Genomic DNA, 14,039 nt, shown 5'->3' with positions numbered 1-14,039 from the left:
CCAAGGGTATTAGGGCGAAAACCACATTGTGGCGCTGTCTAACCCCAAAAATGTAAAAAGAAAGGACGTATCTAAGGGAGAAAACCTCTCTGAGGCACCTGAAGATGGAAGGTTCGACATTCTCCCAGCATCATATGAAGAAAAGTCATCCATGTTGGTAGAGGAGACTATCAAAACAAACATTGGCACAGAAGAGGTTCCACACAACATATTCCTGGCTCAATCTTTAACAGAGTCAGAAAGGTCAAAATTCATAAGTTTCTTCACAGAACAACAAATCAACTTTGCATGGTAATACGCTGATATGCCTGGATTAGATCTGGATTTGGTAATGCACCATTTGACAGTTAAACCGGGGGCAAAACCAGTGAAACAAAAATTAAGAAAGATGCATCCACAAGTCGCATTATTAGTCAAAGTAGAGCTTGAGAAATTATTGGATGTCGGATTCATATGCCCAATTGATTATCCCGAATGGATCTCCAACTTAGTGCCTATTAGTAAACCAGATCGTAGTATCAAAATATGTACAGATTTCAGAGACATCAACAAAGCTTGTCCTAAGGATGATTTTCCATTACCAAATATTGACTTGATTGTCGATCTCATAGCAGGTCATGGGATGTTATCTTTGATGGATGGATTCTCTGGTTACAATCAAATAAAAATTGCGTCCGAAGACTAGCACAAAACAACATTCACTTGTCCTTGGGGAACTTTCTGTTGGAATGTCATGCCCTTTGGGCTAAAAAATGCAGGCGCTACATATCAAAGGGCCATGACTACTATCTTTCATGATCTCATACATGTAACTATGGAAGATTATGTTGACGACCTCTTGGGTAAATCAATAGACATAGATACACATTTGGACATACTTTCAGCCATCTTTGATCGATTGGAAAAGTATAACGTAAGATTAAACCCCAAGAAATGTGTCTTTGGAGTAACCTCCGGGAAGCTCCTAGGATTCATTGTATCAAAAAGAGGAATTGAAGCCGATCCAACAAAAGTCAGGGCCATCCTAGAGATGCAACCACCAAGAAATATCAGTCAACTTCGATCTTTGCAAGGGAGACTCTAGTCCATATGAAGATTCATAGCACAACTTGCAGATAAGTGTAATCCTTTTCAACACTTGCTACATAAAAACATCAAATTCAAATGGGATGATAACTGTCAATAGGCTTTTCAGATACTCAAAGATTATCTTCTGAATCTGCCAGTTTTGATGCCACCAGTTCCAGATCAACCTCTATTACTATACATATCAGCTACTTCAATAGCATTGGGGGCACTCTTAGCACAACAAGTTGCTAAGGGCAAAGAAAAGGCAGTATACTATATCAGTCGCACATTGGTGGGATATGAGCTAAACTACACACCAATTGAGCGTGCATGTCTCGTTGTGGTCTTTTCTTCACATAAATTATGACATTACATGCTAACTCATAAGACTAAGTTGGTTGCAAGGATCGATCCATTGAAATACCTTCTCAATAAAGCAACACTTACTGGGTGACTAGCCAAATGGGTGATGCTCCTGAGTGAATTCGACATCGAGTATGTGGATAGAAAAGCAATAAAAGGACAAGCTATCACAGATCAGTTAGCAGATGCTCCCATGTTAGATGATGTTCCTCTAATTTCAGAATTTCCAGATGAATCCATTTTAAGTTGCATGCAAAGCCTTGGCAACTATACTTTGACGGCTCATACACACAGCATGGGGCAGGAGCTGGTATCCTCTTCATAACTCCTCAAGGGGATTCTATACCAAAATCATATCGATTATCATTTCCCTGCACTAATAACATAGCGGAATATGAGGCATTAACAATTGGATTATGGATTGCAGTTTAGTGGAAGATCTAGGAACTTCATGTCTTTGGAGACTCTCAACTTGTAATTCGTCAGGCAACTAATGACTACCAAACAAAGGACGATAAATTAATGCCTTACAAAAGAATGGTGGATGACTTGAAACAACAATTCATGAAGATAGACTTTGAGCAGATACCAAGAGAGTAGAATAGAGCCGTGGATGCCATGGCTACAATTGCTTCACTAATTGATCTACCACCGAATGTGACCCGCTATGAGTTCTTGGTGGATAACCTTTTGGTTCCCTCATATGAAATCACTTCTACTGAGATGATATGTGTTGTTGGTCCTGAGTCCCAGTTATACAGTTCCATTTTTGCATACCTTCATGACAATTCCCTACCTCCTGATCTATCCAATAACCAACATTGCACTTTCATTCGCTAATCTTCTCAATATGTCATTTTAGCCGATATCCTATACCGTCGAGGTCTGGATGACACTCTTCTTAGATGTCTAGAAAGTGACGAAGCTTAGATTGTGTTACGTGAAGTACATGAAGGGATATGTGGTCCACATTCTAGTGGTCCTACCTTAGCCAAGAAACTCATCAGGACTGGATATTATTGGCCCAATATGGAAAAAGATTCATATCAGTTTGTCAAGAAATGTAAATAGTGTCAACTTCACGGAGACCTCACCCATGCGCCAACGCAAGAACTTCAACCAATTGCGACTCCTTGGGCCTTTTGTCAATGGGGACTCGATCTCATAGGCAAGATTCACCCTCCATCTTCCAATGGTCATAAATTCATCATCACTGCCATAGAGTATTTCACAAAATGGATCAAAGTCATGCCTCTCACACAAGTCACTGGAAAACAAATTGCTACATTCATTCTCAACTATATCATTTGTCGATACGGTATTCCTATTTCCATCATCACTGATAATGGGCGTCCCTTTAAAAATTAGGATGTTCATGAACTCTGTGACCGCTTCCATATTACCCATCATTTCTCCACACCATATTACCCCCAAGGTAATGGTTAAGTTGAGATGTCTAATAAAACAATCCTTAAAATCTTGAAAAAGACAGTCGACGACGCTGGCCGTAATTGGCATATCCAACTTAATCCCGCGCTTTGGGCTTACCACACAAGTGTTCGCACACCTATAGGAGCTACACCCTATTCACTTGTCTACGACACTGAAGCTATCTTGCCTATTGAGGTCAAGTTACCCTCTTTACGAGTCTCTTTGCAAAACATTATCAGTGATGAAGACTACAGGGTCTCTCGCTTACAAGAACTTGAACTATTGGATGAATGAAGACAAACTGCTTTTAATCATCTCAAGGCTTATCAACAACGAATGAGTCGTAGTTACAATCATAAAGTAAAGCCTCCCACATTTGAGGTAGGTGACTTGGTTCTCAGAGAAAATCCTAAAAATCAACAAGGCAGAGAGAAGAAGGGAAAATTTGAACCAAATTGGTTTGGTCCTTACATCATCACAGCAACATATGGATCTGGTGCATATCAACTCTCAACCACAGAGGGTGAATCCTTGGAGGATCCTATCAACAACATGCACCTTCACAGGTTTTACACATAGCTCTCCAAAGTATCCCAATTTTAAAAATACAAAAAATATAGGAGTTGAGAAAATACAACACCATAGGAGCCCAAATAATCTCTGCAAGCTGAAAAACCTATTACAAGGAGAAGCAATGAAGCAAATCACAGAAGGAAAGAATACACAGGAAAAATATGCTCCAAAAGAAGAGAGCTCAATAATCTCCAAAATGTATTGTCAATAATAATCCTTCTTCATACAAAGAAAAGAAAGAACTGAACCTTTAATAGGTCAAGAAACCCTAAAAGGGAAAACCTAGGTTTGCACATAATAATTAATTAAAATAATTAATTATATGCACCTAAAGTTAGCTTAAGTATAAAAGAGATAAAGGGAACTTAAATAATTAAACAAATAATGTTTAATTAATTAAGTAATTACCCGAATACTCTAACACACCCCCTTAAGCTAGACTTAGGGAGAAGCTAAAACCTAGAAATGCTAATGAAAGCAATAAGGATGGGTCCTCAAAACAAGGCCTGATCAGGTACCCAAATACAATGAAATCTCTATGAACTGGAGAAATACAGAAAACCACATGGGAACAAAACTCTACTCCAAAAAGAGATGGGAAAGAATATCATTGAAGCATGAAGAACTTGCAAACTTTGTCGAAAAATAACTGCTGATCTGAAGAACATCCACTGAACTAGAACATGACCAAGTAGAGAAGACTATAATCTGCATGAGTGCCCTCAAATGACACTACTCAAATCAGGAGGCAAATAAGGCAAAACAACTGAAATCGAAGATATAGATGGCATGAGAAACCAAAGCCTGAAGAGCTGATCAATCAATCCACGGAAGCAGTAGAACCAACAAGATAAACCTCCCCATAATGCGGAAGTGGGAGACAGACAGGAACACTGAAAAGAATAGCCAAAAAAAAATGCATGACGAAGAACCAAGAACATCAAAGGTGCTGAGACACATCATCATGAGGTGAATGTCGTGGAAGGAAAACTCACTAGACAAAGGAAGTCAGCAAACAACAGGCAAACATCAACCCCCTCATGGCACTTGATCAATAGTGCATGTACAACAAGACACAAGATATGCAAGATTCCAAGTAAACAATGCATGATGGCACTTTATCTCAGTGTGTTTACATAAATACAAGCTACAATGATAAGAAGACTGGAAATAGAAACGTGAATCAAAATAGAGACATCCTACTCAGAGAAGAGATCCCAGGACCTGAAACAACCACGATATCCACCAGAGTGCTAAAAAGCAAAAAATTGAATAAAATATGCATGGGGTAGAATTTATAAATAAAACTCATATTTCTGGAAAGTACACAACACACGCTTTCTAAAAATATAAAGTTTTCAAAAAACGAAGGTCAGATGCTCGTTCTATGGCTCCCAGAGTGCAAAAACTAGACCTCACTTTGACTAGAAAAAAAATAGTCAAATAGAAAAATTGGAAAAAATTACCAACACCATGAGGTTGGCCTCGGAACCATCTTTCCGATGCCTATTCATTTTCAAAAAAATGACTCCGTATGCCCAAGATAGGGCGAAAAAACCAAATCCCCCCCTGAAAAAGGCCAAAAAGGAGGTATGGTGGCTCTTTGGTGGTCCAGTGGCCAGTGGGTGGTGCACCGGTGGTGGCTAGGTGGCGGAGCCAGGGCAGCGGAGGAGGTCGGGCCGGGCGAGGGCCGCTGCAGGCGGTGGGCCGTGGTGAGGCGGTGCTACAGGCGGCGATCGGCGAGCGAGGCGGTGTTGCGAGCAGGTCGAAATATTTTTTGCCTTTTTACGGCATGTAGGCCGAAATTTAATTTTTGTAAAAAAAAGAAAAAAAAAGCCCATACAGCAGCCATCAACAGTCTTTTTCGGCCCCCGCAGCTCCTTGTTGGCCCCCGGCAGCCCTCGGCTCTCCGGCCCCTGTCAGCGCTTCCTCAGCCCCGGCCCCCGCAGCGCCTCCCCTGCCGCCCGCCGCAGCGCCTCGCCGTCGCCGCCAACCGCCCCAGCGGCCCCCACCGGTCCGGCCTCTACCTGTGCCTCGGCTCCCCCCGCAGCTCCGCCCCGCTCTGATACCATATAGGAGTTGAGAAAATACAACACCACAGGAGCCCAAATAATCTCTGCAAGCTGAAAAACCTGTTACAAGGAGAAGCAATGAAGCAAATCATAGAAGGAAAGAATACACAGGAAAAATATGCTCCAAAAGATGAGAGCTCAATAATCTCCAAAATGTATTGTCAATAATAATCCTTCTTCATACAAAGAAAAGAAAGAACTGAACCTTTAATAGGTCAAGAAACCCTAAAAGGGAAAACCTAGGTTTGCACATAATAATTAATTAAAATAATTAATTATATGTACCTAAAGTTAGCTTGAGTGTAAAAGAGATCAAGGGAACTTAAATAATTAAACAAATAATGTTTAATTAATCAAGTAAATACCCGAATACTCTAACAAAAAAATCATAAAACATAAAAAATCGTTACTTGGTGAAAACCTGGCAAACAGGCGCCTTGTGACAACAAAAAAAATCAAAAAAATAAAAAAAGTAAAGAAAAACATTTCGTCAAATGGTGAAAACCACTTTGGTGGTGCCCTGGGCAAGTACCATGGTGAAAACCGGGTCACCGGCGCCATGTGTAGAGACATTGCTCCTCCCTCCTTCAGGATGCTCTTTCATCACTTCACTTTGCACACACTCACAACCTATCCATTCATAATAAACCTATCCACTCCTATCATGGCTTGTTATTGATCTACCCAAGATTGGTTAGCCATTCATAATAAACATTCCTTTTCATACCTTTCCATCCATAATAAATCAACTCCTCTTTGTGGCTAAGGCAAATCCTACGTCTAGTAATGGGTGTGGAACTAAGAACATCACATGTTTTGAGGAGTACAGTTTCTTCCAGTTTTCTTTAGTCTATACGTGCACAATCCACAATAAAGCAACATCTGCATCGCCGATCCGCAATAAAGTTCCATCTTCTCCGCAATAAAGTATTAGTTGCATGGATTCAGTCAGTTTCAGATGAGACACAACAACAATAATGGGTTTCAACAAATCAAATCTTTCAACAGACTCAGAGAACATATGGTTCAGTGTTATCTATCATTTTTTGTAAAATTAAACATTGTGACCACAATCAAATAAGACTTATACAAGTGACAGAAGGCACTAAACTTGAGGACTATAGTGGATGTTGGTGTTGAGTCTGGTTTTCTTTTGATTTTATCTTTCTGGTGACATGTCCTTTAGCTTTTCCAGGATGTCTCTGACTAGAGATTCTATCTCCAGGATGTCTTTGACTAGAAAGGCGAGGATGGGGTATCGTCGCCTATTTTTCTTTTGCTGTCTCTGGATTGTCTCTTAGTAATGCTATGACTTGTCCAAGGATATGAGGACACTATGAGTCTAGTGTGAACTGGGGCATTCCTTGTTTGCAATTGTCTTATCTCCATGCAAACAGGTACAATGACTTTCTGGGTCGAACATATGCCTCGATTGTCATAACCTATTTTGCCATAATAAAGCTCAATGATGATAATGCACAAGAAGCTCTTTCACTTTCATATCTTCTACCTTCCATCCCCCTTTCTTGATTGACTTCCATTGTCCTTCTTGAGTCTGTGTAGCCTGCTATCACATGACTGAGTATAATGACATGCCAAAAACATTTGCATTTCATGTAGTTTGCACCTGCATTACCACATATTAAGCATTTCATACATACATATAGGTATCACAATTGCATCACATCCTACACAAAACACATATTAGCACATTTTACATTTTCATCATGTAAATAATTATTTGCATTATTATATTCATTTGCATTTCATACATTCACATTTGCATTGGCATAACATATAAAAACATAAAAGAACAAAAATATTGCATTTCATTATGTACATATTTGCATCCCTTTCATAACCATCACATAGAAAAATACATCATGAAACATACATCACATAGGTACACATGCATATAGCTGCCGCAAGGATGAATCATCTCATATATCAAAAATCATAAGTGTCATGATACAATTTTGTCAAAATACATATGGCTACACTGTCAATCCTTGTGTCGCCCTGTCCAGACAGAGAAACCCACTGATAACTCCTGTCAACACTGCTGGTAGTGCTAATCTTGTCCATGTCATGGTATCCCAAGCCACGTGTCCAGCCCTCATCTCCAGTCCTGGATCCTGAAACACTCATCTCAGTGCATCCCTGTCTCCGTCTCGATCGTAGGGTACTAACTCCCCATCGATCGGTATCCTCAGAATCCTGTAAACATCCTCTAAGGTGACTGTCATCTCACCCATCGGCAAATAGAAACTACAAGTCTCTGAGTACCATCTCTCAGCCAGCGCAGTCAACAACCCCATGTTCGCCCGAAACTCAGGCACATATAGAATATGTCACAGGCCCATAGCCTCAATCGTTGCTCTCTCCTCGACTATCAGCTTTGCTCGCAAACTCTGAGTCGATGGGAATCTCTCCCGTGACTCCGACATAGGTAGGTACTCCTGCAGTCAAGCAAATCAACTATGTTAGTTAAAGTGGTATTCCCTGTTCATCACAAAATGCTGCTTTTTATCTAAGTGCTTATGATACTCTATCCTAGTGACACTCACTGTTCATCACAAAGTGTTGCTTCTATCCTAGTGGTACTCCTTGTTATCACAAAGTACTACGTATTTGCACTCCCTGTTCATCACAAAGTGTTGCTCATATTAGTACTCCCTATTCATCATAAAGTATTATGTCTTGGTACTCCCTGTTCATCACAAAGTGCCTCGATCTATCTTATCTTAGGGCCTCTGCTTGAGTGTATCCTCTTGAGTAGTTTCCTAATTGGCAACGTATGTTCTATCACAGAATTGTCAATCCTAGCCCTATCTGCTATCCTAGTCTTCCCTAGAGGACCTGCTTGAGTGTATCCTCTCAGCAGCTTATCCAATCGACAGTGTATGTTCATCACAGAACTGCCGATTTGACCTTGAAGACACAAATGCGCTTACAGACTGCACAAACGTGCCTGCTCTGCACAGACGCGCCTGAAATACACAGACGTGCGTATGCTATGCACAAATGCGCCTGTCTTGCACAGACGTACCCATATTTCACAAACGTGTCTGCACAACATAGACGTGTTCAAATTTGACATAGATGCTGCTGAATTCATATACGCGCCTGGCATAAACGCAGACGCGCCTAGCCAACCTAGACGCACCTGGCACCAACGCAGACCCGCCTACACGTTTTTGACATTATCCTAAAATGCATTTATTGCACTACCGAAGATGCATTAATGACAACATTTATTGCAACAAAGTACAAGGAGGTTTTGTGGTACTCACTGGCTCTCCTGCATCTGCTGGCCTTTGAAATCGGCGAACGCGATCGAATCTGTGAACCAATGCCATCGCTGCTGACTGTTGCTACTCTATTCTCTCTCTACACTCTGATCTCTTGGATGTGTGGATGACAATGAGGATGTTTTCCCCTTGTGGTCTATCTTATAGACTGCCCTAGCCCTAGCCCTCGTTTCCCAAGTCAGTCTTCTTTATCCCGTGACTCTGTCACTTTATCTGATTAGTCCATTCTAGCCTTTCTTTCTTATCGAGAGATTGTCTGTGATCTTTCCAGATATTTTCATCCAATCTCTCGAGGGGGCATATCATTCCCATATTGGGGCAGCTTTGTATCAGTTTATCTTATCTTCTTTGAAACAACGCAACAAGCTGCATTGTCTCAAAGAGGGGCAAAATGTAGACACCTAAAATTGTCATGTCTAATTAAATAAATATTTTATTTATTTAATTATCTTAGCCTAATTCTTCTATTAATTAAATAAATCTTTATTTATTTAATTAATTCATTTATCCTCTTCTAGCCTTATTTCTCATTTAAATAAATACTTTTATTTATTTAAATTATTCCTTTTTCTAATTAAATAAATATCTTATTTATTTAATTGATCCCACTTCTTCTATTAATTAAATAAATATTATTAATTCATTAACCTTTTCTACCCATGACACATGTCATTCATCTTTTAATTCATACACTACCTACCCTCTCATTATTTTATTATTTCCTCTACCTACCCTTTAATCATAGCCAACCATTTATCTTTTACACCTCTCAATCTTATCCGTCCATTTCATATAGTGTCTTCTATATAAGGAGATGCTTCCTTCATTATCAGACCCTAACTAACGGATTACTTGATCAATTGACTACACTACGCTTTGCACTTTCATATGCGATCCTACTTGCAACCACATTTCCGTTCTTTGTTGAGCTCTTGTGCACATAAAAGCTGAGAGCAAATATATCAAGCAAGATCAATGGAGATAGGAAGAATGGAGATCCAAACCCTATTGGACATGTGATGGTATAATCTTTGTGATTTCATTCGATTTGCATTGTCTTAGGTAATCTTCATATGTTATGGTGGATCTTTGTTGTTGTTAGGCTAGGGTTTTGTGGTTGAATTAATTTAGTCTTTCAATATTATTATTGTATCCATTTTCACCATATACAGAATCATCTACAGATGACCATCTAAAAACCTTTTAATCTAAAAACTCTGATCATCATCGTGCTGACTACGATGAACAAATTAACTCACTGAACTTCACTACATCACTATCACAGACAGAGAAATATGTTGACATCAATGACAACACATCTCTCAGATATCTCTCAAGCACATATCTGCAGCATACTTACAACAACCTCCAACATTATATACCTTGTCAGAACACGTGGTTGATGCCATCTTTTGGGGTGATGAAATCCCCGAATAGGCCTCCTAAGAAAAATAAAAAGAGATCACCTTTGTTTCTCTTACACCCAAGATCCGCGAAAGCGAGGTAAGAGGATACACACACACTTATTTGGAAAATAGATGCACGAGTGCACTAGAGATGGTAGACTATTTCTCTTTCCCTTAATAAAATTGAAGTTTTCCTAAATTAGTGGGAAAATATTTGTTGTTGGCCTCATCTTGCAGGAAGTGTTAGTAGTTTGGTTTGTTTCCTCTCTTCTTCACAATTTGGTCCTACAAATACCAATGTATTAGTAGTTTCATTTGGTCTTTTGAGGGGTCTTTGACAAGTAGAGAAAAGTTGCATCACAAACTCACATGGTCATAGAAGCGAAAACGTTAGCAAATCAGTCAAAAAACTCAAATTAAACGTAGGTATACAATAAATCCACTAATCTATAAAAGCTTAAATCCATTGATTTGTATGTGGATGGATCCATTGATCTGTATGCGGATATGTTAGAACAATATGCGTATCCCCTAATGATTGTGTGAATCCTCTAAAATATAAGTGAATCTGTTGATTTCCGAGAAGACTTCAATTTCACACTTTTGTTAGTAAGTCCAATGTATCTGCTCAAATATTAGAGCTTATCCACTAGAACACGGGGTGTATCCAACAATCCCCAGAGTGGATCCACCAATCTACTATTGAGGATATTCAGATGTAAAAATAACGAATCCGCTAGTCTATGTATGAATCTGATTCGTGATCTGGTAGCTGCAAAATTTTTTTTTTTTATCAAAATGAGACCCGTGACATGGGTCCCACTGGGCGTGCCAAAATGTGATTTTTCAAATAGTATAAACAATAATGAAAATTAGTTCTAAGAGATTTCCACAATCCATCATATAAACAAGAGTGCAGTTTTTGGATTTAATTATGTACAAGATTTTTGCATCTTTTTGGATTTAATTGTGTACAAGTTTTTTGCATCAATGTTTCAGATCACACTCTATGATCCATCAACAAGATGAAGAGAGTAAAAACAAATGATAATGGATCACAAAGTGTGATCTAAAACGTCAATGCAAAAATCTTGTAAACAATTAAATTCAGAAACTACACTCTTGTTTAAATAAAGGAAAAACCGAAAAACCACAAATCAACAAAACATCAAGATTGGATGAGAAAGGAAGGCCTAATAACACAAAACAAAGAGATAAATTAGAAACCCAAATGCTATAAAACCTTCCTTTGTTGCAATGATGTACCCTTTAATTCTTGGTTGGATGTGTGTTCATAAATTCAACAACATAATGGTATGAAGCTCCAAATTTTACTCAAGATTGATTACTAGATAGTGAGAGTGCTCAAGAGTCTAGAGAATAATGGATTGGTTGAATTGGAATGAGAGAATGTTTGGTCAAGTATAGGAGTTTTTGGATTACAGGGATATGATCAAAAGTTGAGATATGAGGGTGGAGGTGGCTTGAGGTCCTCATACTTAAATGTGGAGTTCACAAGTGTCAACTTGTGAGGCGATGAGAGGACTAGGTGGTTGGGGAAAGAGTGTAAGGAAGTTTTCCATAAATGCATTTCTTTTCCTCATAACCCAAGATACTTGGGAGAGGGGAATAAAGGAATTTCTTATTCCTTGGGGAGGACAAAGGTGTAAGGAATGGTACTTAGCATTTAAGGTTGAGGTAGAGATGGGTTGACTTTGGGAGGATAGTCCTTATGATTAGGACTGTGCACATGATTAAGGAACATGCTTATGAAGATAATCATGGATTGGGGGCAAGTGGGCAATCTAGGAGGATGTGATGGGTGGAGAGAGAATGAGTGGAGGGAATTTAAATTCCATTTTAATTCCAACTGCAGGAAGGAATTAAATTAAACAAATAAGAATGTTTATTTAATTAAATGGGGTATTATGAATTAAATTAATTCATCTTGGAGGAAAAGGGAATACTTGATTAAATAAATATAGGATTTATTTAATGAGGATAGATCAAAAGGTTAGCTAGCCAAATTAATTAAATTAATCTGGCTAAGGTTATAGAAGAAAAGGTGATGTAATTAAATAAATATATTATTTAACTAGCGACTAGGTTTGTGACAAGAGAGAATTAGAGGAATTATTTTGATCAAAAAATGATGATCAAATTTAGGTGTCTACACTTGCTTCTATCTAGCCTTTCCTTCGAAATCATCTTATGCCAATGATGGTTTTCCATATTTTAAGTCTTCTTTAGGTAACTTAGCAAATGGACCATCACTGATGCTTCCAAGGAAATTGTGTCAATTTCAGCTAATAAAATTTTGTATGAGACAACATGTTTGATTTTGAGACTGCTTGTGATCAGATATTTTTGAATTATTTTTACTTGCCTACAATTCTGATCTGAGATGTTGTTGCTGCAATTTTCACATCCACAGAGGATCACCATAATAACCAACAAACCAAAAAATATTCCCTTGGTTTTTCAATCCCATAAATCTGCATTCCTACACCTATTTTGAAAGGAATATAGCACTTTTCATCCTCCGTCAATTATTTTTGCTCTGCACATTTACCAATTGACTTTGTTGTGAAAATCTATCCCGAGATACTTATATTCATTCATCACTTCGCACATATTGCCTTCAAAAGGAAATCCGTGTTTGAAATTTTAAACTCAACTTTCATAAACTTTTACTAATTGTTTTGTAAAGAAACTTTCCCCAAAATAAATAAATTCAAAAATTGATTCCCGGAAGCCATTTAAAAGTAAGAGAAATCATAAATTCTAATTTAAATATATTTAGAAAAAATACAAGCATATAATTAATTAAAAAAATACCTTGCCAAATTTAGGGTTAACCATAACATAAGCGAAGCAATCCTATTTGATGTTTTGAAACCATTACTTCCAACTGCTATTTTTTTTTACTATTAACTAGTATCTGCAATTATTGGATCACAGATTGTTGATTGGATTGTACCTCTCCCTTAGGGTTTGGAGGTACATAGAAATATAGGAGATTCAAATATGACAAGTAATGATAAAGATAAATAAGGATATCTATAAGCAATGCAATCATCTTTCATATAAAGTTGTTTCTCTTCTAAATGCAGTGTGAAACATCAACATAGGGTGTGTCATAATGAATAGCACTATTAGCTTGATGGACATGCTTTGCTTCCATATAGTTCACCTTATCAGATGAGGGAGTTGTAAGCTAACAAGTATGTTTAGTTTTTATCTACTCTTTATCTATAAGTAATTGAAGACATTATGTTTGAATGTGATGCCAACATACTTAAAATATCCACATCAATGATAAAAATTAAGTGTAATATGTGTATAAGCTATATCGATAACATGAGCAAAAGAAAAATCACGAGGCATTACCATGCCCATGCTACTCTCATAGACACTAGTTTTATGAAAAAACTATTGCGAGAATGTACTATGTTCATAAAAAGTGTAGATAAAATAAGATGAATCAACCCTACTACAAATTGTAGTATCGTAAATCGTACACCCTTAATTAGGGTTGTACAATTCCACGCTTAGGCTAGCACCCGACCTTAGTTTGTTGCATTGCATTTTGTATTTTCAAGGTTCCTTTAAGCATTTAATTATTAATTTAATTAAATCTAGTGTCTTGTCTCATTGATTCAAATATTATAAATTTGGGTCATTAACCTTAAGTGTGCCCCTTTTTTTTTATCGGTAATTGGCTGAAGCCTGAATAGCTTTTGACTGGAGCTATGAACCAGTGGGGACACAGTAGGGGGGCCCATCCTCATTACATATCTTGAATTATTATTATT

This window comes from Cryptomeria japonica, chromosome 5, assembly GCF_030272615.1.
Source record: "Cryptomeria japonica chromosome 5, Sugi_1.0, whole genome shotgun sequence".
Taxonomy (NCBI): Eukaryota; Viridiplantae; Streptophyta; class Pinopsida; order Cupressales; family Cupressaceae; genus Cryptomeria; species Cryptomeria japonica.
This window is presented reverse-complemented; position numbering follows the sequence as displayed.